General features: G+C 41.8%; 1 long non-coding RNA gene across 1 annotated transcript in view; it reads left to right on the top strand.

Moving 5' to 3' along the window:
* Positions 1-25,776, top strand: part of LOC131513709 (uncharacterized) — a 157,546-nt gene that overhangs the window by 76,689 nt on the left and 55,081 nt on the right. Inside the window, exon 11 of the long non-coding RNA XR_009262735.1 lies at positions 6,855-7,041. This is a non-coding gene — a long non-coding RNA (uncharacterized LOC131513709). The remainder of the gene's footprint in view (positions 1-6,854; positions 7,042-25,776) is intronic.

Below are 25,776 nucleotides of genomic sequence, written 5' to 3'. Positions count from 1 at the left end.
TTGTAAAGTGAAGGAAAGTGGGAGAGCGTGAGCTGAGATGGTTTCCTGTCACTGGATCTGATTTAAAATAGAGCTCTCCTGCCAGTAGTGAAACAAAGAACAGCCTGTAGTGTGAAAAAAGTCGAATTACATGTTTGCCTGCCCCGCCTCAGTTTCGATGCATTTTCAAAAATAGGTATCAAAACGCAAAAAATATAAAACAAATGAAAATGCAAAAATTACCACTTGCACAGTCTGTACAGTTTTAATTCGAAATATTTGTAAGAACTCTTATAAAACTGCACATACATACATGCATATATATATATATATATATATATATATATATATATAGTGTGTGTGTGTGTGTGTGAAGGGAGGTGAAATGGATAATTTGAATTACAAAAAAGCCTTGATAACCCCCCACACATCAATTTACCTGTGAACAAAAAGATTCACACTGAGAAAATGGGATTTAGGACTATTTGATAAATTACTACAGACTACTTGAATATTCCATTAGCAAAATAATAGCTCGTTATGGAACCTCAGAAGAATGTAGTGTAATTACAATAGTACTATCCTCCCTTGGGGGGGTGGGAGGAAGGTAAATGTTAAAAAATGAGAGCTATTTAACCAATGTTAGCGAAAAATGCCTCAAAACAGACTGAGAGGTTATATGATTTCTGGGACTCGGTGAAATTGTTGTAGTTTCCACCAGCTTTAATTAGTGGACCGTGTTTCTGCCAGGTGAGGATTATTTGCATGCCTGGACGCCTATAAACAGACGCATGAGCACCCCATGTGATAGTGATGACAGAATGGCCGTGGTCTGTTAAACTTGGCTGTGCACCACACCTGATTGTATTTGAGAAGTGACGGCATGCGCATGCTCTCAGTACCAAGTTCAAACATTTTGGAAGATGATAACTGACCAAAGGTGGGTCAGAGGGAGTGTGATGGAGGCATGAAGGAGAGGATGAAGGAGAAAAGACAAGGAGGAAACGGAAACGATACATAGATGCCGAGTGTCCGGCATGGAAATGTGACTTCCGCCACAGAGCTGAAGTGCAAAATACTAAGTTCACAAAATTCCCCCCAGGTTCGTGCGCTGAATGAATTTGTAGCTAGTGCCCTTTTCTTGCAGTGAACCCAAAGTGACATGACGTGAATAAACAAAAATTCACTTTAAGAATTTAGCTTTATTTGTCAGGCCTTGGGTTGCTAACTGTGACATCCAACAAACCACCCTGCGAAAGATAAACTGTGCTCATCAAGTCGTGTAATTTCTTAAAGTTAAAAAGTTGCTTAAGAAAATAAGGGGTATAATTATTAACTTCAGCTGGGAGAGCACGGATCAGAGTGAAAACGAGACCTGAGTCAACATGTGGCTTTTTCTTTTCTTTTTTTTGCTTTTGTAAACCTGACCTATTTGCCCAAATTTCAAAAATTTGCAAAATATTTCAAGGCAAGAAGCGAGTGTTATGCTCAACGAGCGGGGTTATTCATACCTAAACCATATGGCTATTTTTAACATCACTCAGTTGACGGTGAAGTATATGATGGCTCTGAACTTCTCCAGGTGAAGTATATCTGAAGAGAAATGTGATTGGTTCAATCTCCATGGTGTTGTAAAGATCACTACAGGCCAACACCATTTGCAGAATTAAGAAAAAAATATCTAGAGGCGTCTGGGTCGGTTGAACCTCCAACTCTTGATTTTGGTTCAGATCATGATCCCAGGGTCGTGGGATGTTGCCCCTCGTTGGGCTCCGCACTGAGCCCGGAGCCTGCTTAAGATTCTCTCTTTCCCTCTGCCCCTCTCCCCTGCTCACACTCGCTCTCTAAAAAAATAAAAGACAAAAATACCTACATATTCAAAGCAACAATATGGGAACAATTGTGCTTGTTAGCTTGCCTATGGTATTTTATTCAAATATGCACACTGATACGATGAAGCCAGGACCTTACCCCATTTATTAACTGCCACACTGTGAAAGCCAGAAGCAGATAGACACTCAGCATCTCCTGAATAATACAGAATGTATGATGAACACGTAAGACTGTACATGTATTTTCAATATGTAGCCACCTTCCCGCTATTTGTGCTAATGATAGCATTCGGTGGCAGAATGGTCCAAAATCATGACTATTTAAATTTGGGAAGTCTATATATTTAGGCACAAACGCTGTTACTTTCGAAAAGATGATTTTCTTGGACTCTTTAAAAATACCCTCCTAGTCCTTCAATACACATTGGCAGTGGGGTGGGAAAGTGCCTAGGAATATAATCGAAGAAATTAGAATCCTTTGAATAATCTATAAACAGAAAACCAAAAGGGCCTTATTTAGCATTCATCCCTGAAAACGTTATCCAAAGACTCAAGAAGCAGCGTTTCGTGACAGGTAGGAATTCCCCCCAAATACGTATTCTCTCGTGTCCCTGGGGCTCCTTCTGGAAGGACGGGGGTCCCAGGCCCGGGTAACAAGGAGCAAGCGCAGGTGCGCGCAGAGGGCAGCTGTTTGGGGCCCCAGGTAAATGCTGCAGCAAGAGGGCTGGAGGCGAGCAGACCTCTCACCCTGAGCGAGCCCGCGGCCAGCTCGCCCTGTTGCCACCCCCGCCCGCACCTCGCAAGGCCACGACCCTGCAAGCGAGCACTGCAACGCCGTCACAGCACGCTCCAGGAAGAGCCGGGCTTCCGGCAGCCAGACGGGAAGTGCGAACCCTGGGAAATCCCGAGAAGCTCCACCCCCACCTGTGGCAGCGCCAGCCAATCCGCGGGCGGCGATGGGAGCGGCGGCTACGGAAGCGCAGAGGGGACAAACTAACTCGAAACGGGGTGGGCCTCTCTCCGTCTCGTGCAGCTGCGGTTCCAGAAGGCTGGGGCTGCTCCCCCTGACTGGTTCGCTCTCTATCCTCTGGCTGCCGGGCCCAAGGCTGCACGCACGCAGGATCATTTGTAGGTAATATTTCACCAGATTTGGAGAACTTTCAGCCATAATTCCTTCAAAATTTGTTTTCCAGCCCCACACGTTTTTCTGTCTCCTTCTGGCGTGAGATGATACGAGCCTTGGACCATTTGATATTATCCCACAGTTCCCTGATGCTCTATTGATCTCTTCCTTCCCCCTCCCCTCCGCCTCCCCTTCCTTTCCTTTCCTTTCCTTTCCTTTCCTTTCCTTTCCTTTCCTTTCCTTTCCATCTTTCCTTCCTTTCCCTCCCCTCTCCTTCCGGTTCTCCCTCCCTCCTTTCTTTGCTTCCTTCCCCTTCTGTTGGAATTAAGTATCTGTTCTTCGATCTTCACCTTTACTCTTTCCTTGTGCCACTTCCATTCTGTCATTGAGACCAAGCTAGGAGATTTGTATTTCAGTTCTTCCAGTTTTCAGTTCTGTAATTTCCATTTAAGTTCTTCTTTATGTCTTTTATTTCTTTGCTGGGACTTTTCTATCTTTGCGTTTGTGTCAAGGGTGTTTCTGTCGCCCGCCCTTTCTGGTTGGAGACCACTTATATAAAATAAGGGCTTTAAAGTTTCTGTCAGATCATTCCCAAATCTGTATCTTCTCACCCTGTCTCTTTCCTATGCCAGTTTAGCTGTCCCAGGTTCTGTGTGTGCTGAGAAATTTCCAGTTATGTTGAGGACATTTCGGATACCACCTTGCATCTCTGGCTCTAGTGGAAAGCCTACAGAGCATGTTGATATTTTTGTTCTGGCAGCATTCAACTTGACTGGGTTCAAATCACACGTTTTGACCAGACTTCTTTGGGTTGCCTTCCAAGGTCAATATGGTTTTTAAAATCTGTCGTGCGTGTCCTACATGTGGCCAGCCTGGGCCTTGAGGGGTGGGGGCCCTATCCTGTCATTTATTTCTCGCCCTCTGTGTGTGCTGTTCAGACTCAGATCATTGCACATGCAGCTCAGGGAAGCCGGGAGTTCATCCACAACTGGAGGGAGCAAGTTTTCTCAAGCTCTTCCCTCTCTGCTGTCTCCCCAGTACTTTCCTTCCACTCCCCTTCTTCAGTCCTCTGGCCATAAAGCTGGAGCTATAATACCTCCTGCTGTGCTGCACACTTTCCTTGGGGTCAACGGAGGGGGGGCAGATGGGGGGGGAGGAATGGAGGTAACTGGGGCTTCTTCCCTTATTTTGAAACCCAAGCCACTGCTTGGAGGGGAAGTTTTCTTTTCTCAAAGTCGAGGATTCCTGCTGGATCCATGTGCAGCCTTTGCCACCACTGCGCTAGGATCACTCCACTGAGGCCCTAGGGAGAGCAAAGAAAAAATAATAATAAAATGGGACATCCATCCTCTTTGTGAACATTTAGGAGACCCTTTTAGCACGTCTTGAACCAGGGCTGTAATACTTGTCTGGATTTCTGTCTGTGCCAAGGACCCCTTCTAGTTCTTGGGCCATCTTGAATTCAGGCCATGGAACTCCAGAGGGGAAGAAGGTTGGTGAGTTGTCTGTTTGATAATACTTTAAATTCTGGTCTTATCCAAACCACTTGCTGCCATTTTCTTTTTCAGAGTCCTCAAGGAACCACTCCATGCAGCTTTTTTAAAGCTGCCTTCAGCGAGAGTTGGAGTGGAGAGTGCTTAGTCTGTCTTAGCCAGAAGTGAATGCGTCTCTGTCTCTGTCTCTCTCTCTCCACCTTCCCATCTATCTATCCATCTATGTAGCCATCCCTGTGTTAGATCAGCTTAGATCTACACTCTAAAGTTATAAATGGTTGATCAGCATTTTATCTTGGTGGCCCTATTCACCGGTTAGGTTAGAATTTCTTAAAAGCTGGTTTCAAGATTCCTTTCTGTAAGATATTCAAGAGGTAATGATGTGGTTTAGGAAACTGAGTTAGTGAATATGATGCACAAGTGTTGAGCTGTCGTTTTCTTATCCTGCTGTAGAGATACACATTTAGGACGGTGAGGAGTTTTATTACCCTGAGTGAATGCATATTTTAAGGGACACGGCAACTGAGCCATCTGCCCACCATAAACTTGATTCCCCTTGATCATATCTTTGCTAAGTGGCAGTCATTCTAGGATGAATCTAGAAATGCTGCTTTCCAAGGCAGTCCGGTTTGATTGCTATGAAATTCTTCTCTAAATTGAGGCCAAATCAATTTTGCTACATTTTCAACCCCTATTTCATTTTTCTATCTCTTGGGGTCTTAAGAGGGCTTAAAAAAAATCTATTTAACTTTTTTATTTTCCCCAAACAGGAAGACCTTTTAAATATTTGAAGACAACTTCGCTTTCCCCACCTAAATATTCCTGGTTTCTCTGAAAGCTTTTCATAGAAGAGTCTATGGCCCCGTTTCCCTGGGTGGTCTGCAGACCATCTGTTGCAGAATCTTCTGAGGTTCCTATTAAAAAATGCCGATCGTAGGGTTTCCCCTCAGATGTACCGAATCAGAATGTCAGATTGGAGAGCCGTAGCTCTGTGCTGTGGGAGTTGGGCCCCAGCTGGGCTCAGTGTCAGCCTGCTCTCCACTCCTTTGAACTGACTTTCCTCTGCCCATCAAGTGCATACCGGTGGGGAACTCGCCCTTAGAATCTCAAAAGTACTTTAAAAATGTTTCCAGAAATTGGCAAGGGCATTCGCCTTGGGATTCCTGTATTCTCTGATGGACAATACAATTTATAGCAAGTAATGTCATGAGAGCCAGGATCTCAGAGGGTCAGACATACTGAACGTACAAGTTTAAGGTACCCTTTCTGGATCAGAAAGACTAATTAGGGAGAAAGAGAGCTAGAGGTGTGGGGAAACGGTAAGGTGACTTTTGTTGTTGTTACATTACATCTGGGCTCAGGAGCTTAGCTGTTCCTCTAGAGGAAAGAGGCAGGAATAGTTTATCTTTAATTCTTTCTTTGTGTCCTGATAGAAATCCTTTCGTACAGAATTTGATCCTCAGCCGCAAAGAAATGGCAGCTCACTGGGCGAAGTGGTTTTTAGTCCAGGTTCCCGTTAGATTCCCCTGAGAGTTTCAAAACAAAATACCAGGACGGGGCTCCATGTCTAGAGATTATGATTGAGCTGGTCTGGAATAAGGCCCAGATATCCATTTTGTTGAAGTGCTTCAGGTGATTCTAACATGCAGCGGGGGTCAAGAGCTCCTATCCTAAATCATTAAAATAGAGCTACCTTCCTGCTGGCATTTCTTGTCAAAAGTGGTGTGAACTGACAAGAGAACCATGAAAAACCTGGGAGCTATTCGGAGACACAACTCCATTGCTTTTGGAAACAAAACAAAACAATTCCAGTTTGAATCTCTAGAGAAGACAGAGACATGTTTGTATTACTTGGAGTGGGGGGTGTGTGTTTCTCTATAGTAGGGAATAAGTAAAAGGAAATAAGTGACGTCCAAAGAGAAAATTCTCCACTTTGCTGCTGAATCAGGAGGGTACAGTGAAAATCAGCCATCAATTCTTAATGAATACTTTGGTTTCACTAACCTGTTCAGCATTTAGACACTGCCACCCCTCTCTATTCAGATGATGACAGTTTAAAACAAACTAAAAACAGTGCATGTTTTCGGAGATGATCTTGGAGCATTTCAAAGACAAAGAGTTATTCCTTCTGCCCCTAGAAGCGTATATGTAATTGGGATTGTGGGCTCCGTGTCTACAGCTTGAAATAAAACTAACATCTTGGGGTTTTTTTTTTCATTTTTCACTCTCTGCATATTCATACCCAGTAGTTTTTCCCTCTTCTGAAAACAATACACTCTAGCAAAACCACATTATAATCAGACTTGACCTTCTTCCCCACCCATCCCCCAAGATTCAACTTTTCAACTTTTACAGCTGTTGTGAGCTGTGCACCAAATCAAAGCTGAGAGAAGCTTTGTAGTTTCTGAAATGTCCCCTTCTTTCCAGAAAGTGACAGAAAATCTTGGGATGTCTGAGCCACTGCCAGACGGCGACAGATCTTGCAAGACCTGCCTCCCCTCTCATCTCTCAGGAACTCAGCTGATTGAAGGAAGCCACCTGTTCCCAGGCCGCCGCCGCTCCCTGTAATCAAGAAATAACCACACTGGGGAGAAATAGCTCTTTGTTGGTTCTGGTGAGTGTCCTAGGAGTTTGTGGCGTAACCAAACGTGAGCAAACTTGAGCCAAAATTAATGTCAAGAGAGGAGCAGAGGCATATCAATGGTCAGCGCTCATTTTTCTGCTATTATCCTATGGTTCTCTGTGGATATTTGGGCTACTGCTTTGTCGTATGTAGTGACATAAAGAAGGTATTTTCCCTCCTTTGGAGTTTCAGACTTTTATTGCCAAGAAGACCTTATTTTTTGTTTTTAATTCTTATTTGTTTTTGAGAGAGAGAGAGGAGAGAGAGAGAGAGAGAGAGAGAGAGAGAGAGAGAGTGTGAACAGGGGTGGAGCAGAGAGGGAGACACAGAATCCGAAGCAGGCTCCAGGCTCTGAGCTGTCGGCACAGAGCCCGACGCAGGGCTCGAACTCACGAGCCGTGAGATCATGACCTGAGCCAAAGTCGGATGCTCAGCCGAATGAGCCACCCAGGTGTCCCCTTTATTTATTTATTTATTTATTTATTTATTTTTATTTTTATTTTTTTTTAATTTTTTTTTTTCAACGTTTTATTTATTTTTTGGGACAGAGAGAGACAGAGCATGAACGGGGGAGGGACAGAGAGAGAGGGAGACACAGAATCTGAAACAGGCTCCAGGCTCTGAGCCATCAGCCCAGAGCCTGACGCGGGGCTCGAACTCACGGACCGTGAGATCGTGACCTGGCTGAAGTCGGATGCTTAACCGACTGCGCCACCCAGGCGCCCCATATTTATTTTTAAATTTTTAAAGAAGACTTTTTAAAGAAAGGTGTTCTAGTCGTAACAACGACTCGTAGAGTGGGTTTGTGCGAGTAATCGGCAGTCTGCACATACCAGGACACGACCTGGTTTTGGCCAGTTAGATGTTTCAGCCTCTGAATTTTAATCTGGAGCAGAAGGTGCAAAGACAGGGAGACTGAAGATGCATTCATAGCTCTCGCTGTGAGCGGTGAGGGTGTGGTGTCCAGCCCCGTCCGTGTTCTGTGGGACCTAAGGTAACGTCTCAGTTGGGCATTTCTGCCACGAGGCAATTGTTTTGTTTCTTGCTTCTTTACCAAATTCCTTCACTTCTGGTGTGCTTCCTGAGGCTGATTTTCCACCCTCGTGCAGATTCTGTGGACCCATCGTATTTCCAATAAGTACGTTTCTTTTTATTTAAGTTTATTTATTTTGAGAGAGAGAGAGCACGCGCACAAGCAGGGAAGGGGCAGAGAGAGGGGGAGAGAGAGAGAGAATCCCAAACAGGCTCCATGCTGTCAGCACAGAGACTGACAAAGGGCTTGAACTCATGAACCTCGAGATCATGACCTGAGCCGACATCAACAGTCCGACGCTTAACAGACTGAGCCACCCAGGCACCCCTCCGATAAATACATTTCTATTTAAATAACCCAGGACCACTTTGTGTTGCCTGCAACTGAGGGTCGTACCTGAGACACAGGAGATGAGCAGTGGTGCACTCATTACAATGAGAAGCGATCATTTTTATTCCAAGCCCAGCAATATTTCTTGGGAAAAGTTCTGCAGTTTTGCAGTACAGTGTATGAAATTATAATCCAGAGCATAAACATGAGATTAGAGGTAAAAATCAGAAAATTCAACTGTGGAATACTGTAAGAAGTTGACCGGGGCTATTGGATTTTGAGATTGAATATTCTCTTCCGGAACGCCTTAGAGTGAATCACATGCTGATTTTTGTACAATGATCTGGATGCTTTGAAGCAAGGGCCGGTCAGCATTCCATATACCATGGGTGTGAGAGGCTCTCTGCGATTAAATGTAATGTGAGAACTATTGCCATTTCTTTTGTGTTTCGATACAGGATTGGAAATCTCTTCTTCTGATGATGTGAATCTGGGTCATGTATTCTCCGCTATTGTGGGGTTGAGGAAAACAAGCAATAACCACTGGAACTTTTGGAACGTTCCAGCCCTTTTATCAATCACCTAGGTCACCTCGTTTCAAAGGATTGTTCTCTGGGGCACCTAGACTTTGAGGAACCCCAAAGGAAAGAAAATAAAAGCTTTTTTGTTGTGTGAGGCCTGTAGCAGGTGAATGGAGGGAGTGTGAACACTTCTCTGGTTAGACGAGCTAGTTAAATAAGAAGTCCTGGGAAAGCCCTTGGGAGTAAAGCCATTCTCTCTATAGTTTTCCTTTGTAAAGGATAAAGATAGGGTTGAGTGAACCCAGAAGCTTTTTCCTGTCAGGGGGGAATCCGAACAAAGATTTCTTTTAAAGACAGCGTGCTTAGTACTGTCTAGTGACAGATGAATCTCAAAAGACTCGGTCGAGATAAAACCCCATCGTGTGGATTCTCGGTGGATGCACAGAGTAACTTCTCTAAACTTTTCTCTACACGTCCTTTCTTGCCCTGACACCGAATTTCCTGTTTCTGACTCTCTTCCCTCCTCCTAATACCATCTGGCCCTTTATCTAGAAGTATTATTTCAAAAAATGTAAAAAAAAAAAAAAAAAAAAACCACCAAAAACAAAAACAAAAAGCCCCACAAAACACCTCCAAGTCGTTCCCGTTCTAGAAAGAGAGCTGCATGTTGTTGAACACCCATCCTTTCAGAGTAGAGCACCACGGTATTGAAATGGTCAAAAGAGTTCTTTTTGTGGACATTAGACTCTCTGGCTCATCTTCACCTTCTAAAGTCATTGTTTCCAAGAGGCTAATATTTCTTTGCAGGTCAGGCATTCTGGGATGATTAATTAAGGATGGTGAGTAGACCGCTCAAAATGCCTCCTGCTCCGGAAGTAATAGATATGGTAACAATCCCACCATACACTGTTAAGGCACAGCTCTCCCTTCCCTGCATTCATTCCCTTAATTCCAGCCTTTTCCCAGCACTTGGGTGCATAGCTCCACGAGGTTCTACACTCACCAGGTGTTTCTCTGTCTGTCCTGAGTTACGACGTTGACTTCCGATTATGACCCGTGTGTGAGGTGATGTTTTACTCCTATGAAAATAATTTTGTATTACCTTATCTTCTCACACATTACCCTGGAGTATCATGTACCCATGGATGGCTGCCTAAATATATATGGAAAAACTGTTGAAAAAATATTTGACTGAGGTGGGCCTAATGGCATAAAACCCATGGAATTGCATAGCTCTCATTTTCAGCCCTTGGATTCTGGGTTCCTGCTGTTACTTCTGTTTGTCCTTAGCGAAGTTCTCTCTGACACCTGGAGACGTGAACACAGAGAACCGTCTCCCCAGCAAACACCCCCAGGGCTGCTGTGTGTGACGGCATAGATTATAAGGAACTGGTGTCCGTGGCTGCCCTTATACACCTCATCTTATTACATTTTCTTCCTTCCTTGAAGACAGGACTCACTAAATAATGTATTCGACAGAGATATTCATTAGACGGCTGAGCCAAATGTAAGCGTGTGGGCTTGGTCAATGATTCGATGATTGGAGGCAAGTTGGCTCCTATCTATTTCCAGTCTTTCGACACCGTTCATTCACGCTACATATGGTATTCGGATCTCTACCACGTGCCAGGTGGCTAGCAAAGCAATAGCTATGTGATACCCCCCGATTCCCTTGTCATACTTGCAAAACCTGAGTTTGCTGCCCTGCTTTATATTTTCAGGTCTTTGGGGGGCGCCTGGGTGGCTCAGTCGGTTAAGCGTCTGACTTTGGCTCAGGTCATGATCTCACAGCTTGTGAGTTCGAGCCCCGCATCGGGCTCTGTGCTGATAGCTCGGAGCCTGGAGCCTGCTTTGGATTCTGTGTCTCCCTCTCTCTCTCTGCCCCTCCCCTGTCCATGCTGTGTCTCTCTCTGTCTCAAAAATAAATAAAAAAACATTAAAAAAATATTTATATTTCCAGGTCTTTGAACATCGTGCGTTTGGGCCCTTCTGAAAAATAAGGTATAATGCACATACAGTAAAATCTGTCCCTTTTAGAGTAAAGTTTGATGATACTTGAAGTCTGGTAACTACCACCACAGGCAAGATCCAGAACTGCCCCAGTACTCCACAGTGTCCTTCCTGCCCCTTTAAAGTTCGCCTCCTCTGACCCCGTAGAAACTGGTGATTTTGTATTCTTTCTCTATGGTTTTCCCTTGTCCAAAATGCCACACAAATGGAATCATAAGTTATTAGTGTATTAAGCCTGCCTCCTTTCACAGAACATAATGCATTTGAGATTCAGTCACATTATTAACATGTATCCATGATTTGTTCCTTTTTACTGCTGCGTAGTAAGGATGTACCATGGTATGTTTATCGATTCATTCATTGTGGGGGTGAGAGGTGGCATTTGGGATGTTTCCAGTTTGGGGAGGTTATTTTTTTAATGTTTATTTTTGAGAGAGAGAGAGAGAGAGAGAAACCAAGTGTGAGTGGGGAGGGGCAGAGAGAGTGGGAGACCCAGGATCCGAAGCAGGTTCCAGACTCTGAGCTGTCAGCACAGAGCCTGACATGGGGCTTGAACCCATGAACCGTGAGATCATGACTGGTCCAAAGTCGGATGCTTAATCAACTGAGCCACCAGGTGCCCCAAGAGACTCTAAATGCTCATGAAGAGGTTTTTATGTAAACCTAATTTAAAAAATTTCACTCGGGTGTATACCTAGGAGAAAGATTGTATCATTTGTTCAATGGATGTTTAACTTTATAAGAAACTGACAAGCGGGTGTTAAAAGTACCTATACCATTTCGCATTCCCACCAACAGTGTATGAGCCATCTAGTTCCTCCACATCCTCTCCAGTGGTTGGAATTGTAGTTGTTTGTTTTTATTTTGTATTTTAGCCATTCCAATTGTGATGTAGCGGTATCTGGCTGGGGTTTGAATCTGCATTTCCTTAATGACTGATGATATTCGCGCATAGTCCTATTTGTTTTTCTGTACTCTGATTTTTTTTTCTTCTTCAAGTTTCCGTCGTATGTGGACTCTGACAACAGAGCACACGTCATCTTCTCTAAACACCTTCTCAGACTGTCAGCCGGAGAGGTACGTTCTCTCTCTTTGCGGTTTGAGGGTCAATAGCAACTTGCATGGGCTGGTGCATTTCTCATTTGCCTCCAAGCTGTCTGGTTCAATAGGAGGATGGTGGATGTCGGGGGAATAGGGACTGTGTTCTATTTATATTTGTATTTTGAGTGCCTGTTTCAGAGCCTGGTGTTGGGCTTGTATCTGACCAGTTAATGATTAGATGTATGAATTCAGATCAACTGCGTTTCCTCCTGTGTCCTATAATAGGGTTAGACAGTATAATTACAATAATCCTGTCTGTCCAGATGCTGTAATGATTCCATCACTTAGTCTCGCTGCAGGAACAAGGTCTAGCAAACATGTTGAGGCTGCAGGGTGGTGGTACACACATATATACCACGGTTGATGATATAATAATGAACTATTAATAATATATATTGAGTGCATTAGAAGTGGCAGGAGCTGTACCAGGTCAGACGTTTAGTACATTATTTAATTTGTTCCTCATAGCAACCTTATGAAGATATTATTTTTTGAAATGCTCATTTATTTATTTTGAGAGAGAGCAAGAGAGAGAGAGAGCACGCACGCGTGTGTGAGCAGGGGAGGGGCAGAGAGAGGGAAAAGAGAGAATCCCAAACAGGCTCTGCACTGTCAGCACACATCCCTACTTGGGGTTCGATCCCACAAACCGCGAGATCATGACCTGAGCCGAGATCAAGAGTCAGACGCTTAACGGACTGAGCCACCCAGGTGCCCCTGAAGTCAATATTATTACCTGATATTTTCATGTTATAAATCAGGAAACGGGGTATCAAAGTGATTGAAGCAACTTGTCCAAAGTAGCCCAGCTCTAAAGCCCTGGAGCCGAGCTATGAACTCCGGTCCATCACTCTCTAAATCCTTTGTGATTCCCTGCTGGGCAGCAGGGTCCCTAACCTGTGCCATGTGCTGTCCTAGATTCATTGCACCGTCTGTGTCCTGGTCTGTCCATCTAACAGTCACAGCTGGAAGATCCCGGGAATAAGGGGTTTCTTGCTTTTAAATAAAACGAACTAAAATGTTAGTGTTTTACAAATAACCACTTTCAATAGATACGAGGGGAATACAGAAATAATAGATGGAATTTAATGAGCTGTCTGGATAGCTAAGGTCCTTGAGCACGGTTGAAAATAAGGTACCTCTGATGAGAAATCAAACTGCTGTATTCGAGGCGGGTGGGCAAGGGGACGGACCCAAGCTCAGCAGCTGTTAAATGGCAGCGTTTTATGCAAGCTACCTTGGGGGTGCAGCGGTTCTATTTCTTCCGTTCCCTCCTGTCCCTCAGCTCAAGATCCTGTTGATTCCCCTAATTGCTTCTGTTTTATTCGGTAGTACCTCACAGTTTATTAAGGAAGAGAGAAACTGCAGTGATTTACCATTAAACTTCCACTGTAATTACATTTCCACACACGTAGGCTCTTGTCAGCCTCACAAGTCAGCTCAATATTGCATACATTAATGTTATTAGGATATTAACAACTATTAGATGCTAGGCAGAGCAATCTGTTTTTTCATTAAGCACTAAGTAACATTCAGGGCTGTGCCATTGAGAATATCGACAAAGAAGCAGAGCCCTGGGGCGCGGAGACGGGCCCTGCATTAAAGCTGAGGATTGTGCTGCCTCCCCGCAGTTGCGAAAACGCACGGTGTCACCCCGTGTGTCTCCTGGGAGTGTTTGGCACAACAGGCCTGGCGGGATTTGAGTGCAGGGGAAAAATGTCTGACGCAGTGGAAAAAAAATTAAATAACCTTCTCATAGTATGATTTATGGGATGCATTCTGGAGGCTAGAGGGATGGCATTCTATCACTCTATCAGGTGGTCAGAAGGTGTGCTTCCTTTTTTCATTTTCCCCTCTCTCTTTGGCTGAGAGACCATTCTTTTATTTATTTTTTTTATTTATTTATTTTTTTTTTAAATTTTTTTTTCAACGTTTTTTATTTATTTTTGGGACAGAGAGAGACAGAGCATGAACGGGGGAGGGGCAGAGAGAGAGGGAGACACAGAATCGGAAACAGGCTCCAGGCTCCGAGCCATCGGCCCAGAGCCTGACGCGGGGCTCGAACTCACGGACCGCGAGATCGTGACCTGGCTGAAGTCGGACGCTTAACCGACTGCGCCACCCAGGCGCCCCGAGACCATTCTTTTATAGTCCACCATCCAAACGTAGCGGTGATGACCCCTCCTCCAGTATTTCTCACTCGGCACGTAGAGCCTAAGTCTGTTGAAAGTAGTCTGGCCAGATCTTAAAAACAGACTACATGGCGATGAACGTTCTGGCAATTGTTTTGTGAAATTCACAAGATGGTGGATGAAACGGATGAAGCGCCTGATGCCAGGATGGCAAAATTCTATTCCAAGTTCTGCAAAGCGAAATGGAGTACGTTGCAAAATGGAGTTCTTGTCTTCAGAAAAGAAAGACATGGGTGAATCGTTTGATTTTCTGAATGAAAACGTTCTTCTAGTTAGGAGTGCCTGGGTGGCTCAGTCGGTTAAGCGTCCCACTCTTCATCTCGGCTCAGGTCATGGTCTCGCAGTCTGTGGGTTCAAGCCCAGCATTAGGGTCACAGCTCAGAGCCTGGAGCCTGCTTCAGAATCTATGTCTCCCCCTCTCTCTCTCCCCCTCCCCAGCTCGCACTCTGTCTCTGTCTCTCAAAAAATAAATAAATATTAAAAAAATTTAAAGATTCCACATACAAGTGAGGTAATTGGATAGTTGTCTCTCTGTGTCTGGTTTATTTCACCTAGCATAGCATCTTTCATATTCATTCATGCTGTTGCAAATGGTGGGATTTGATGTTAACCCGTTATTAAATATGTGGTTTGCAAATATTTCTTCCCATTCCATAGCTTGCCTTTTTATTTTGTTGATTAATTGCTTTGCTATGCAAGGCATTTTTATTTAAAGTAGTCCAACTTATTTATTATTTGCTTCTGTTATCTATTTAAAAAATTATTGCTAACACCAATATTCAAGAGTTCTTTCCTCTGTGTTTTCTTCTAGGAATTTTTTGAGTTGATTATTGTGTTTGGTGTAATATAATTTAATTATTTTGCATGTGGATATCCAGTTTTTTCCCAACACTATTTATTGAAAAGACTCTTCTTTCCCCATTGTGTATTCTTTGCACTTTTATCAAAAATTAGTTGACTTTTTATGCGTGGGTTTCTTTCTGGGTTCTCCATTGTGTTCCATTGCTGTGTGTGTGTGTGTGTGTGTGTGTGTGTTTTGCCAACACTATATGGTTTTGGTTACTATAGCTTTGCAATATAGTTTGAAGTTAGAAATTATGACTTCAGATGCCTCCAGCTTTATTATTCTTGTTCAAAGTGGCTTTAGCTATTTGGTGTCTTTTCTGTGAGAAATGCCACCGGAATGTTGATTGGCATTGCATTGAATGTCTAAATCACTTTGGATAGAATGAGTATTTTAACAGTATCAGTTCTAATCTATGGGCACAGGATATCTTTGCATTTATTTGTGTCTTCTTTGATTTCTTTCATCAAGATTTTATAGTTCTCAGCGTGCAGATCTTTCACTTCCTTGTTAAATTTATTTCTAATTATTTTATTCTTGCCTATGTAATTGTAAATGGGATTGTTTTTTTAAATTGTATGTATGTATGTATGTATGTATGTATTTATTTATTTATTTTGAGAAAGAGAGAGAGTGAGAGAGTGCACTCACATGTGTGGGGGAGGGGCGGAGAAAGAGAGGAAGAGAAAAACTCCAAGCAGTCTTCATGCCCAGCACAGAATCAGATGCAGAGCTCAATCCCGACTGTGTGGTCATGACCTGAGCTGAAACTGAGTTGGATGCTCAACCAACTACCCCATTCAGGTGCCCCAATGGGATTGTTTTCTTTTTTTTTTTTTTTAATTTTTTTTAACATTTATTTAGTTTTTGAGAGACAGAGACAGAGCATGAGCTGGGGAGGGGACAGAGAGAGAGACGGAGTCACAGATTCTGAAGCAGGCTCCAGGCTCCGAGCTGTCAGCACAGAGCCTGATGTGGCGCTGGAACTCATGAACCACAAGATCATGACCTGAGCTGAAGTTGAATGCCCAACTGACTGAGCCACCCAGGCGCCCCGGGATTGTTTTCTTAATGTCTTTTTTGGGAAGTTTGTTGTTAGGGTATAGGAATGCAATTGGTTGTTGTATGTTGACTTTATAGCCTATCACTTGTTTTATATTTGTTAATGGTAACAGTTTTTGATAACATCTTTATGGTTTTCTATATATAAGATCATGTCATCTACAAATAGAGACAGTATTTCTTTTTCCTTTCTAATTTGGATGCTTTTTTTTTTTCTTGCCTAATTACTCTGGCTGAGACTTTTACTACTTAATACAAGTGACAAGAGCAGGCACTATTATCTTGTTTCTTATCTTAGAGGACAAGCTTTCAGCTTTTCGCCATTGAGTATGATATGGGCTTGTTATATATGACTTTTATTATATTGAGGGACCTTCCTTCCATACGTTAACTTATTAAGAGGGTTTTTTTTTGTCATAAAAGGTGGTGAATTTTGTGAAATGCTTCTTTTTGTATCAAGATGATTGTATGGTTTATATTTTTCCTTTTTTTAATGTGCTGTATCACATTTATTGGTTAGCATACATTGAATCATCCTTGCATCCCAGGGATAAATTCAACTCGATCATGGTATATGATTCTTTTCATGTGCCATTGAATTCAGTTTGCTGGTATTTTGTTGAATATTTTTGAATCTATGTTCATTAGGAATACTGGCCTGTAATTTTCTTTTCTTGTAGTGTCTGGTTTTGGTAATCAGGGTGATGCTGGCCTTGTAGAGTGAGTTTGGAACTATTCCTTCCTCTTCAATTTTTTAGAAGTTAGAGTAGGAATGGTATTAATTCTTCTTTAAATGGTCAGTAGAATTCACCAGTGAAACCATCTAGTCCTGGCTTTTTCTCTGTTGGGCGGGTTTTTTATTACTGATTTTATTTCTTAGTCATTATTGCTCTGTTCAAATTTTCTATCTCTTTTGATTCAGTCTTAGTAGGCCGTGTGTTTCTAAGAATTTCTCTGTTTCTTCTAGGTTGTCAAATTTGTTGGTGTATAATCATTCATAATAGTGTCATGATCCTTTGTGTTTTTGTGGTATATGTTATATAGCGTCTCATCTTTCATGTCTGATTTGATTTGAATCTTCTTTTGTTCCCTTAGTTATTCTAGCTAAATCTTTATTAATTTTGTTTATATTTGAAAAAAACCCTCTTCATTTCACTGATCTTTTCTATGGTCATTCTAGTCTCTATTTCATTTATTTCTGCTCTAATCTTTATTTCTGTCTTGAAACTAACTTTGAGTTTAGATTGCTCTTTTTTTTTTTTTTTCTGGCTTCTAGTGGTATAAAGACAGGTTGTTTATTTGAGTTCTTTCTTTTTTCTTACTGTAGGTATCTATCATTATGAACTTCCCTCTGAGAACTGCTTTTGCTGCAGCCCATGAGTTTTGTGTGTTGTATTTCCATTTTCGTTTGTCTCAAGGCGTTGACAATTTGTTGATTTCTTCTTTGTCCACCCAATTGTTTAGGAGCATGTTGTTCAATCTCCCCATACTTGTGAATTTTCCAGACTTCCTTCTGTGAGCTGTAGTGGCAAGAGCTGCAGGGGCTCATGGTGACCGTGCCGGCCATTAGTTTCCTCAGTGGTGAGAGCTGCTGGGGTCCTCTGTGGAGCAGTCTGCTGAGGACTGGGACAAAGCCGTCAGTGATACAAGCTCTTAGGGTTCACGGTTGTTTACAAGGGCTGTTGAGGTCCTCAGTGGTGAAGGCCCCTGGGAACCGTGGTCACTCCTACTGTGTGGATGCTCTTGGTAGTACCTGTTCCTTCTCGTTCTGGTCATCTCTAGATGTTTCAGCTGCCCTGGTCTCTGCGTGGGCTGAAACCAAAGCGGTCCTTCACGCAGTGCCCCGAAAGGCTGAGGAAGCTTGTTGCTCACCCCTCTCTCCTTTTCCTGTTGAGGAAAACTGTCTCAGGCTGGGGAGTTCTCTCTTGGTGCTGAATGGTGCAGGCCTAGGGGATAGGATGATGCTGGCAAAATGAGACCATTTCCCCTGGTTTTTTTTGTGCAGTTATTCTCAAGATGTTTCTTCCATTGTGTTACTGAAGCTTTGCAAGTGGATTCGTAAGATCTTCCAGGGCTGTTTTTGTTGGTGAATAGCCACCTAATTGTTGTTCTTTGTGAGGGGTGAAGGATGGGGGGAGTCTCCTATTCTACCACCTTGGTGACATCACTCTCTCTCTCCCTTTTTTTTTTTAATGTTTACTTATTTATTTTTGAATGAGAGAGAAAGAATGAGCAGGGAGGGGCAGAGAGAGAGGGAGACAGAGAATCCCAACCAAGCTCCATGCCATCAGCACAGAGCCCAACACGAGACTCGAACCCAGGAACCATGCGATCATGACCTGAGCCGAAATCAAGAGTTAGAGGCTGAAACGACTGAGCCACCCGGGTGTGGTGATGTCACTCTCTTAAAATTTTTGTTTGTTTATTAGTTATATCCCAAGGCAGCAATAGGCCTTTAAAAATGGAAGGTCTATGTAAGGCTGTTCAAAAGGAAGTGTAGTAATACTTCTGGAAGGAAACAAAGCAAAATGAACCTATGAGAAATTGTTCATAAGTTACATGCAATGTCATAATTTCATAGGCTGGCTTTTATTTTTATTTTTATTTTTTTTTTAATTTTTTTTTCAACGTTTTTTATTTATTTTTGGGACAGAGAGAGACAGAGCATGAACGGGGGAGGGGCAGAGAGAGAGGGAGACACAGAATCGGAAACAGGCTCCAGGCTCCGAGCCATCAGCCCAGAGCCTGACGCGGGGCTGGAACTCACGGACCGCGAGATCGTGACCTGGCTGAAGTCGGACGCTTAACCGACTGCGCCACCCAGGCGCCCCTAGGCTGGCTTTTAAAGCAACGGCTTTAGTTACCACTTGGGCAAGGTTTATGTGTTACATTTACTAGACTTGTTTGAAAATGTATTGACCAAGTATTGAATTTTATATAACCTTATAGATTTCCCCAAATTAGAAGTGTCTGTTACCTATTTAGAGTACTTTTAAGTACTATTCTAAATTTGTTGTAAGTTGAAGGACTAAAGTGTAGCTTATGTCATGTAATAACATGACATTATGTGTGGTGGAGAGAAATCACCCACTTCACGAATTCCTTACTTTGTTTTGTCCCAAAGAACGAGAACCTATGTATATCGAGTTCACCATATCTCAATCTTTTCTTTGTTTTTGGACTCATTTTGTAATGACACTCTAACAAATGCAAATTATTATTACTGTTTTTTTTTTTTTTTAATGTTTATTTACTTTTGAGAGAGAGAGAGAGAGACAGAATGCAAGTGGGTTAGGGGCAGAGAGAGAGGGAGACCCAGAATCCGAAGCAGGCTCCAGGCTCTGAGCTGTCAGCACAGAGCCCGATGCAGGGCTCGAACTCACGAGCCATGAGATCATGACCTGAGTCGAGGTCGGCCGTTCAACCGACTGAGCCACCCAGGCGCCCCGCAAATTAATATTTTTAAAGCAGCTGGTTATTGAAGTTTTTCTCAGCAACATTTTCTAGAGATAGAGAATAGCAGAACTTGAATTTTAGGAAAGCTGTCTCTTCCCCATTGACCCGTTCCTTAGTCCTCCTCACATTCCTTCTGTTTACCCAAACACACACAGGAATTGCCACTTTGGCCAGATTCTGAAACACAGACGGGGCCCATTTTGTAGTGGGGGATAGCTCTGCGAAAAGTGGTGCCCGTGATCGTCATCCTGTCTTGCCTCCATGTGGTAGGCAGACATCCCTGCTGCTAATGTTCTTCCTTGATCCCTTGTCTACATGGTAAAAGCCACAGAGTTTGGCCTGACTTTTTTTGCGGGGGGCGGGGGCAGGGGGGGAGAAGGGAGGGGATGATGAGCCACCTTCATCTTATAAAACTGCTTTCATGCATTGGGTTTCTCATTAATTTGGGCTCAGCAACTTGCTTGTGACGAGAACTTAAAAGCCAGGGAAGGGCCTCTACGTCTGTGGAGTCGAGCATTCCACCCCAGCTTTACTACAGGGCTTAAGTGGGAGTGATGGACAGTAGGATAATTACAACAAAGTGGTGATTGAACTTCTCATTTGTCACTGTCTCTTGTGTGGGTAGGGCTGCGTGATCTCATAGGTAGGAAAGAAGATCCTGTGGCAGCGTGGGAAGGTTTCCTTCATCTCATGGGTATAAATCAGGGTAACAAAGAACTTCACCTTGACTCCGTGTATTTTGGGGCAGATTAAGTTCAGTGATTCACTTTCAGACCTCCATAAAGATGATACAAATATACAACCTCTTCCCAGATTTGGCACGGATGAACTCTAAGAAGAGCTACTTGAATGGATGCTACTCATATTTTGTTTTTAGAAGTATTGAAGCATATATTTCCCCCAACAACGTTGTAAACACCTTGAGGAGAAAAAGCGCATATGAATCGTTCTTGTGGGATGCTATCACAACGCATAGCACATGGTTAGTGCTCAATAAACGTTTGTTGAAAAGAACTGATATTAATGTCAGTCGTTGAAAAGGCTAATTTTCTGCTTATAGTTTTGTTGTGTTTTTCTCCCTTTTTGACATTTTAGGAAAACAATATTAATCGTTATTTACAGGCCTTACTTTTGACCTTTTCATCTGAATTAAAAATAAGTGTAGATCATTGGTGCATTTGATTCAGAAATTATAATTACGTGGTCATTAATAGGAAGAAAGGTTGGAAATAGCAAGACAGCAGTCTTACGGTTTATTTCCAGTGCAGACTGTCAGTCAGCTAGTCCGATCTGCCAACATACTGAGTTCAGCTGCATTGTTAAATAAACATATGTAGAATTAAATTTGCTGAATTAAAGAACTATATAGCAATTTTGTTTTGTGTACAGTTTCAGAGAGGCTCAGCTCAACTTGCTTGGCAACGTCTATAGCAAATCCTGCCAGGGTGTTTTGGTTAAAGAATGTAATGGAGGAGGGTAATATTGTCTCTTCCATTTGTGTCTAGTTTTTTAACTTTAGAGTTTCTATAGTTCTCCATTGCTGTTGAACAGCAGGAGACAAGTAGTTTTCTTTATTCTGGTATGCTTAGACATGACCGATAAAAGCTTATTGGTAGAGGGCAGTTCCCTCCAACATTAAATTTTATACGGAACTTGGCTTTGTGAAATTTTATATTAGAAAAGCTGATAATAAGAAAAACAGTTCTATTCTAAGGCCCATATGACTCCATCAAATAAGATTGATATGGCAAAGAGATAAAGCACCATTGAATAATAATTGATTTGGCAAACTGTACATTTAGATTTTTTTCTATACTGGAATATTACAGGGAAGGTGCTGAAACTTGTGTCCTTTGAATGTTGAAAATCGTATCTTTTTTGTGACACTCATTCAGATCTTAGAACATGCCTACCCTACCCCACAATGGAAATTCTCAAGATTACTTTGCTGGCAGAATTTCAGGAAGTAATGGGGATTTTTTTTTTCAGAACGCCTTAAAATATTATTATAATTTCACTCTGCTATGTATAGTCACAGCCATAAAGACTTTCATGCAGGGCAGTGAAGGAGCCAGTAAAGCATAAGCCATACTTTCAAAAGTATGACAGTGTGGCTAGGAACTCACATCTGGAGCCAAAGATGAGTTCAAATGCCAGCTTCACTGCCTTCTCTAGCAGAAATTGCCAACTGTCTATCAAAGATTTGTGTACCCCATCCGTAGTATGAACATACTTCCGGGCAGAGGCTTCTATGCTATGGTCTCAATTTTCCAATCTTCCTTGCTTCTAGACAAAGCCGTAGGACTGATTCTCACTAATGGACAGTACGTGGGAGCGAAGAGTATCATTTCTAGGGTGCTGTGATTTTCCTCTTCCACAGTGACTTTGTAAGCCGTCTTGAAGAGAATGTAGCTGTTTAGTTTCTCAGGATCCAGGGGGAAAAGAAAAGGGGGTTAGAGTGGGAGAGAGCCAAAGCATAAGAGACTCTTAAAAGCTGAGAACAAACTGAGGGTTGATGGGGGGTAGGTGATGGGTATTGAAGAGGGCATCTTTTGGGATGAGCACTGGGTGTTGTATGGAAACCAATTTGACAATAAATTTCATATATTAAAAAAAAAGAGAATGTAGCTATAACAATACAAATCTTGAGTCTAAAATCACTGCAAGGAAGATTATCCACTTAGCACTCTCTTTGGACTGTTGTATAGAAGAGAAACTTCTATTGTTTTAGCTACTAAGATTTCAGAATGTATCTTTGCTAGCAACTAGTGTGGCCTTAACTACTGCGGTCACTCAACTTCAGTTTTCCTCACAGATAAGATGAGAGTGAAGTTATTTAAAGTTCATACATACAGTGATTATCAGGGTGGCTCTCGGGTGGCTCAGTCGGTTAAACGTCTGACTCTTGATTTCAGGTCAGGTCAGGATCTCACAGTTCATGAGTTCAAGCCCCATGTCTGGCTCCGAGCTGACATTGGGGAGCCTGCTTGGGATTCTTTCTCTCTCTCTGTCTCTCTCTGTCCCTCCCCCTACCCTTTCAGGAATAAATAAATAAATAAATTTTTAATAAGGAGTTGGCTCTTGTTATGAGGGTTTGCTGTTGCCGTTTTGTGATCTCTGTAAATGTTTTAAACACCAGCATTTCCTAGATAGAGGACAAGCCGTAGCAGACCCCAAGAAATTAAGCATATATGCATGTGGAAAATAATTAACGTTGAGAGCATAGTCAATGATGTCATTTCTCCCCCTGGGGGTTGGGAAAGGGTTTCCATTATTTTAGTTTGCTGAATGCAGTTTGCCGTGGGGAACATTACCTTGAAATCAGGTCGAGCACCAGTGTGGCTTTGCTCCAACATAAAAATAGGGGACCAATGCCTGCCGCCTCCATCTTTTCCACTTCACTTCTCTTATTTTAAGAGATTCATTTTTGACTGTTATTTCCAGGCATTACACTGGTTGATCTTACATGTCCTTGAAAGCAGGAGGGGTGATATGGGGGTACTCGCTGGTAAAGTTCCTAGGGAACTGTCGTGGGAAATCAGCCTCAGGCACTGCAGAACACGAAGGCAAAGGGTGATGTGAAGATAGAGAAGTAGACCCGTGACAGAATGGCCCAGCCGGTGCAACAAGTCATATGAGACATGTGTGAGAACTGAGAACACCAGGCTCAACACTTGCTCTACATCACACAAATTCCTGTGCCACAGTTTCAAGACTTCTGAATTTCACTATTCAAATAGTGTCTTTTCGAAAGCATTTCTGACTCCTTGAAGAGAAGTGATGACTTTTCCTGACCAAAACAAAAACAAAAACAAAAACAAAAACCCAAAACCAAAAAACCAAAAAAACCCACCAAAAAACCCACAAAAACCAAAAACCAAAAACCAAAAAACCCACAAAAAACAAAAACCACCAAAAACAAACCTAATTTTAAAGGGATTTTCCTTTAAAATTTTAAAGGGATAACTTTAAAGGGATATTCCTCTCTTCAAATTCCATTCCACAGAGACTGTCTACCCTTTAGTTTACATCTACATCTATGTGTTATTTTTTGCATAAAGACTTTTCCAGGTTTGTGCATCTATTGTCTGTTGCTATTTTATGCCATTTTTATTTGGTCATAGTATAGTATGATATTAAGATTACTATATGCAGAGTAGTTGGGATGGTGAAGTTGATATAAACAGCTATAAATAAAAGTTATTAGAAATATACTTTCTCTACTTTTATTTTCATCCAAGATAGAAGTGTTTTTGGAGACAATAACAGAAAGTAAGGCATCTAATTCTAAAGAAAAACAAAATATAATTGTTGTCCTTCTATGTCATATGTTTTCTCTGCCATTCTATGTGAGTACCCAGATAGCCTTATATTCAAGATTAAGTATTCACAAGTGTTTTTCAGTTCAAAGTGCGGTGTTGCTGTATCCAACAAAATCTGGCCCCGTGTTTACATTCAGAGTTCACATAGGCTTGCAGTGTGAGAAATGGGACTGGGTCATTAAAATTGTGGACACAGCATTTCAGTAACGTGTTGCATGCCTTTGAGTAGAGAAGCTTCCATTGGCTCAGCAGTTCTATCATGCAAGAATCTTCTCTGAGCTATTCTGCTCCTGTCAGTTAATGTCCGAGTGAAGAATTTGAAGACCTCAGGCAAGGCTGAGGGTCCTTGATCCAAACGATCATAACCTCATAGACACCCTTGACACAGTATCAACACTGTAGAAGTGTCAAGAAAACCAAGAAAACCTGTGATAATGAAGTTACCTTACGTTCGAAGGTTTGGTTTGTTTACATATTCTTCCCTTGTAGAGTTTTCTTATTCATTCTTGTTCTAACAGATGACCAGTGGGAAACAACACATGATTTTCTACACTAGGAGAGCTAGAGATAGAGATGTATATAGATATATACAAATGTGTATAGATATACCTCTATATCTATATATACCTCTATCTCTATCATCATCATCTATCAATCTGTTATCTATCTATCAATCATCTTTCTATCTTTCCATCCATCCATCTGTCTGTCCACCCACACACCTATCATATATCATCATCTGTCAATCTATCAATCAATCTATGTGTTATCTATCTACCTACCTGCCTATCTATCATCTATCTATCTGTCATCTATGTCTATTTATCATCATCAATCTATTATTTATCTATCTATGTATATATCTACCCACCCACCTATCATCTATCATCATCTATCCACCTGTCAATCAATCTGTTATGTATCTATCTATCTACCTATCAATCATCTATCTATCTGTCATATATCTGTCTATCTATCAATCATCTCTCTATCCATCTAGGGAAGAGAAAGAGAGAATTAAATATCCCATGCTATTTTAGGTTTTCAAACAAATTCTTTAGATGATCAAAATATCTTTTAAATTTAACTTAGAGAAGCAACATAAAAATGTATAACGTAGCAGAGCTTCTAAAAAGAATCTAAAGTCCTGAGGGCTATTTTTAACCTTGCCATTTACTACTTCTGCTGCTCTGAAAGAGCTACTTATTTACTTTGGTCTTCAGTTTCTTTAACAGCAAGATGGAAAGAATAAGTTTTTATTGTGTTTAAGCACAGTTGCTATAATTCAATAAATACATAAAATGTAAATATAACAATATAATTATATAATTTATGCTAGGTTTACATATTAAATTGACTAAGTTCAGTAAAAACAAATCTTAATTTTATCCACCAGCATTTCTTCTTTTTACTGATCTTATCAGCTAATTAAATAAATGGTCTTTGTGCCTCCTATGTCCATCTGGTTGTTATCCCGCAGATACAGTTTTCAAAATTTAAGTCATCACCATGACTACCTTGACAATAGTCACAGATCCTTTTTCTTGATGAAAGATATAAATATTTCTGCAACCAAAATACGTGTATCATTTCTGATTTTATCAGGCATCTAATACAGTTTAAATATCTCCAGTGCTTTGGAAAAATTCTGTTTTCTTCAGAAAACTGGGGAAACCTCTAAGAAACCTGTTGTGGTAATACTTCACTGATTTTCCCCTCTGAAAGAAGAGTGATGGTGATATAAATAGTTTGAGGAACATTCTTTCCTTCAGATAATCCTGAAGTTTCTACCTTTTCTGTCATGAGTGTTCAAAGTACGAGGCACTTAGGCACGTTTTCCTGAAGTCAACAAATG

The sequence above is a fragment of the Neofelis nebulosa genome, chromosome 6 (assembly GCF_028018385.1).
Source record: "Neofelis nebulosa isolate mNeoNeb1 chromosome 6, mNeoNeb1.pri, whole genome shotgun sequence".
Lineage (NCBI taxonomy): Eukaryota > Metazoa > Chordata > Mammalia > Carnivora > Felidae > Neofelis > Neofelis nebulosa.
The sequence above is the reverse complement of the archived record's forward strand: the minus strand, read 5'-3'. Positions and strand labels throughout refer to the sequence as shown.